General features: G+C 28.6%; 2 long non-coding RNA genes across 3 annotated transcripts in view; both read right to left on the reverse strand.

Moving 5' to 3' along the window:
• The window catches only part of LOC103309439, a 3,641-nt gene extending 2,269 nt beyond the window's left edge, over positions 1-1,372 (reverse strand). The window contains exons 1-3 of the long non-coding RNA XR_510730.3: positions 1,142-1,372; positions 963-1,078; positions 679-844 (exon numbers count right to left, since the gene is read on the reverse strand). This is a non-coding gene — a long non-coding RNA (uncharacterized LOC103309439). The remainder of the gene's footprint in view (positions 1-678; positions 845-962; positions 1,079-1,141) is intronic.
• A 1,268-nt stretch (positions 1,373-2,640) lies between these two features.
• On the reverse strand, positions 2,641-4,755 carry LOC100576003. Of its 2 annotated transcripts, none has more exons than XR_510729.3 (5): positions 4,047-4,755; positions 3,182-3,283; positions 2,933-3,092; positions 2,753-2,865; positions 2,641-2,667 (listed from the first exon to the last, which is right to left on the reverse strand). It is a non-coding gene; the product is annotated as an uncharacterized LOC100576003 (long non-coding RNA). The 2 variants fall into 2 exon arrangements; XR_510728.3 differs by having other exon boundaries at positions 2,933-3,106; positions 4,047-4,751.
• Between the last annotated feature and the right edge of the window lie 589 nt (positions 4,756-5,344).

Consider the following 5,344-nt stretch of genomic DNA (forward strand, 5'->3'; position numbering starts at 1 on the left):
GAATGGATGACAGAGATCACTATGGTAACAAACGTTGGTCCTCTTAATACATAATTTAACAAAGAGTTTCTCAAGTGTTATAAAGACCAAACTTGCCAATTTTAAATTTCAAAAAAACAATGTTAAAATAATGTTTTCTAGCATTGTGTTTATGGTGAATGTTAGTTTGTAGATAAAAAACTTTCAAAAAAGAATATTTCTAAAAAAAAAAACTATTATTGATAAAAAATTCCATAGATTTTTTCAAAATATTATATTTTTAAATTTTTTATGCACCACCAATATGTAAATATATTTATTAAATGAGCCATAATTAATAGGTTTGTTCGTTTTGACAAAAAGTGTACACTTTTTCACAATAAGTGTACACCAAAGCGTTCGTTTTGAAATAGTGTAGTTGTACACCCTGTTTGTTTTAAAAAAGTGTTACATCGGTGTACACTTTCTTCACACTGACACAAGAGCAGGTGTAGCCGGTGTAGGTGATTGTTATCATTTCTTATCAGCGAATATAGTTGATTCTGTATTACAGCTAATTGATCTACACCAAAAACGTTTGTTTTAAAAACAGATTTCTGATGACACCCCTTACACTGTCCCCTGACACTACACTAATTAGTGTACACTTTTTTTTCAAAACGAACAAGCCTCATATAACATACAATAACTAAAAATCACCTGTTTGAATTTTTGTTCTCAAGTGGACTATAATCCCAATTGGGTTCCTGTTCAAGATGCCATTGAGGTATGTCTTCAAATTATTGTGTGCACCCAATCTTCAAACTGCAGTGTGCCCCGCCACGAATCCCCATGTTCTTGTTATTATCTTTTTCTATGTAAGAATCTGTGGATAATTATAAATTTCTATGTATATGTAGATAAGGAACGTATCACATATTATGTTTAATCGTTCTAAATCTTTAAGACGCATGCAATGTAACAAAGAATTCAAACACAATTACCAATATTTGAATGTTGGTTGCTTCCTGATCACGTATGACGTACAAGAATATACTTTGCTGGAGTCAAAACAATCACCAAATTCTACTTCTGGTACTGATTTCCATGTGTATGCATTCTATAAAAGCGAGGATATTCTAAGTATTTTATATAATATTACATAAAATATACACACAATTACCTGTAAGGATGTTATCCTCCCATTTCCATCCAAATACTCTATGCATAGTGTAATAATATCACACTTTTACTTCTGACGACATATTTACAGCAGCTATAAATCTACAACAATAATTATACTCACGAAAAACAGACGTATACGTCATAGAAATATAATACAGTGTAATTTTAATTTTTTATATTACTGCTTATAAAATGAAAATGATATACTTGGTTGAAATTTATAATCAAGGTTAAACTATTGTATAAATTATTTTAAAAATGCAAAAAACATTTATGTGATATATATTATTAATAGAAAATATATATATTTTTTTTTTAAGTAAAACTTCTTTCTTGATGTGTGGGTGGAAAAAAAATCGTAACTAAAAATGAAACGACACGTTTGTTTATATATTTATTTTGCAAGTTATGCACGGGTGCACGTTTATTTTTATTATATTGATGTCTCTCACTCTCTCCCTAATTCACTTATAATTTCAGTGGCCCCAATACTTATGAAAGAAGTTTTAGTTCCCCAGAGTGTAATAGTGGGGTCACACACTATCGTATTTTTGTTTACAATGTATTCTAGGTGTAATAAAATTACTATTTTTTATAATTTGTTTGTAAACTAGACCAATGATCTAATAAATTACAAACAGTGCAAAAAATGTACAACTGAAATATTTAACAACTTGCTTGTCGATTATATGACTTTATTCTATAATCTATTAAATTTAAATAAAATAGGTACCTAACTATCTGCATTTTAGGCATATGTATAAGTATTAAGTATATTATAATGGCATACAATTACATCATGAATATTATTTTAATATAATTAAATCATTCAATAGTATTGTATTAATATTATCTATATCCTTTATGTTTTATATTGTCTATTGTATAATGTTCTACCAAACATATTTATTAACAATAATATTTTATAACTTTCAATTAAAATTGAAATTGTTGTTTTGAATTGATTATATTAATATAATGAAACCATAATGGCCATTGTCATTATTATATTTAATTTCCCTTTCAATACCATGTCACTCTTGACAGGCACTCGTGACGCTCCTTGGGGATAAATATTTTATTTAGCTTTTTTTTTAGTGAAAATATATATCATTTAAAATTTATGGGTTCAGTAAAGTTAGGGTTTAGAGAAAATAACAGATGAAAATATTGTGACAGAACATGACTTTTTATAATGATATTATATCTGAACAAATTTATTTAAAACAATATATATTGTACCTACTTTCAAAAACATTGAATTATATGTATTTAATGATAGTGATTGTATAATATTATAGTGTGTCACTAATATGTATATCACATATATTTATTAAATTAACCCTAAATACAATAAATATTAACTAATACTCAGCTGCCTAAATTATTGTTATCTGGTGAGCTATGATCTTAGTTGTGACTTGTTCAACATGCTACAGATGATACCAGACTTGAAGTGCGCTCTACAATAAATCTCCATGTTGTTGTTACTTGTTGTTATCTCTTCCTATGCATGCATTGATACTATAATTATAATTAAAATCGTCGATTATGTATACAAGAAACTCATTAAATTGATAAATCTAACGAAGAAATTAATCATAATTACCTATATTTGAATGTTGATCGCCTCTGGAGTTCTGGCCACATGGCACGCCGCAACAATGCAATAATAATCTCTGAGTTCCGTACTTCTGGTGCTGATTTCCAAGTGTATACAATCTATAATAGTGAGGATATCCGATATTTTAAGTATTTTATATAATATACAAGATATTCACACAATTACCTGCAATGATTGTTATCCTCCCTTTTCCACTTAAATAATCTAGGCATAGTGTAATATCTAAGCTTTCAGAAACGCTACAACTGGATATTCTCTTATCGTACGTTTTCTTACTGCAATACACGCCGCAATGAATGCTGGTTTAACCATTCAGGTAGGCATCCTATAACATGGGTACTGATATTTGAATGTACACAATCTATAAAAGTGTGAATATTCTATGTATTTTATATAATATTTCACAAGTCTTACACACTCATCTTATTTCCACACATGTACTCTTCAGCCCTCACATAGTCGTTGAATCTTCCACATATATGTCCTCCGAATATTTATAGCAGCTTTAAACTGTATCTATAACAATTAACAATATACACACATCGAAAATAGACATACGTCCACATATATGAATAATGGGTACATAAAATAATAGAGTGTAATTTTAATATAGTGAATTTCTCAGTTAATCTGAATTTAAATTATGCTTGTTACAAAGAAATATTTAATATTTATGTTTTTTGACAACAAATGTTGATATATTATTTATAATTAATATATAGTTATTATACTAAGTTACGTAAAAACAAATAAATATCTACTGGATAATATATTGTAGATTTGATAAGCATATATTATTATAGGTATATTATTTATTATTGGAATATTAACAACTCTAACATCAATATTGTGTGACATTTTATTTAATAATTTATTAAACTTACAAAAAATAACTATACTAGAGGCATACAAGTATATAATGGCATGTAATCCAACATTATGTGTTATTCTCAAAATAATTTTAAAAAATATTGAAACAAAAAATTAGTAACTTCTTATTCATGTATTTTTCTTGATTATAATGTATTATGTTATATATTGTTAAGTGTATAATCCTATAAATGTTGTCATTTTACCTCCATAACAAGTACCTACGCTTCAAAAACATTGGATTATCTGTTAGGATATCCGATGGTCTAAGTATTTTATATAATATTACATAAGTAATGTAATCGCGTGACAATACTAAAATAATAATAAGAAGAGAAAATTAAAATTCGAATCCCCTTAAAATATATGTATAATAATGCAACATTTTAAATGAAAAAATAATATTTACCGAAAACATAAATAATTCCGTGGAACGTAAGGACCTTCCCGCCGGAGAGTTGCTGACGTTCGAGCAAATAACGGCAGTCTCGCTTCAAAAATATTTTCAACTGGCTGTCAGGTAGTGTGGTCGTGTTGCGGAGCACACGCCGACTGATAGCGATAACCGACATGCAGCGGAACTGTTGCCACTGGAACTGCCCACTTGCCAACTGTCTGGGCGGCTGGCTGCGCAACACGGTGTCACCGTCGCACGCCTTTTATGAGAGCGCGGATAGTATCGATATACTCATTACTCACATTATCGATAGTGTTCTCTGACAGTCAATATATTTACAAAATAATTGAAGGGGTCAGTGGATAAAGGTGTTAACTAACATTTTTGAAATTGTTCAAGTTAACATACACTAACACGTTTATCCACTACAACTAATGATTAATTCTTCTTATAACATGTAGGTAACCATAACTATTATTGGTAACTACTAAATTAAACCTTATCAAATAGTGATATAATGTTTATAGCATTATAACACCTTTATTCATGCAATAAAATGCATTTTTGAAAAAATGTCAGTTAACACATTTATCCACTGACCCCTTCAATTAATAATGATTTTTGTACGAGCTATACATACGATTTGTGAGACGCGTTAACTATTCAGTGTAATAAAAGTTAAAACTACAATTATTAAGAGGACATGGACATTGGACATCAAGTATTGTCTCCGTATTACACACGTACGGAATAGACAAAACGCGTTTACGCAGTCTGAGTTGAACTTGCTCAATTTTGGTTTTAGAGTAAAAACACCTATAATAAAATTCAATTGTGACAATATTCTGAGGGCAAGTCGTATCGTTTTTTTTTTAAATTTAAATTTTGAAAAGTTAAAGGTATTTTAAAAATGTATGATACAAATCCTGTTGTTTAAGAAGCCATGATTTTATTCGTCATTTCAGTAGCACAACTGTAATCCGTTTTTATGTTTAAAAATTAAAATATACCTTTAATATATTGTCTGTTTGTGAAAAATGTACATGCACGATGCACAGATAATATAATTGATTACGCACTCTGTGTCTCTGTCGTAAATAAAGACTGACCGAAATTATAAACTAAAAATTAATATAAATGTTGTTACATAAATGTAAAACTATTTATATTAAATACATGAAAGTTTTATGAAAAACGCCTATCACTTTATTTGAATACCACGACTAGTTGAATTAAGTATATATAAATTGCGTCATCGAAAAAATGTAGTTGCAACTTTTAGACTACTATAATGATTAATGAATATTGAT

This window comes from Acyrthosiphon pisum, chromosome A2 (genome assembly GCF_005508785.2).
Source record: "Acyrthosiphon pisum isolate AL4f chromosome A2, pea_aphid_22Mar2018_4r6ur, whole genome shotgun sequence".
Taxonomy (NCBI): domain Eukaryota; kingdom Metazoa; phylum Arthropoda; class Insecta; order Hemiptera; family Aphididae; genus Acyrthosiphon; species Acyrthosiphon pisum.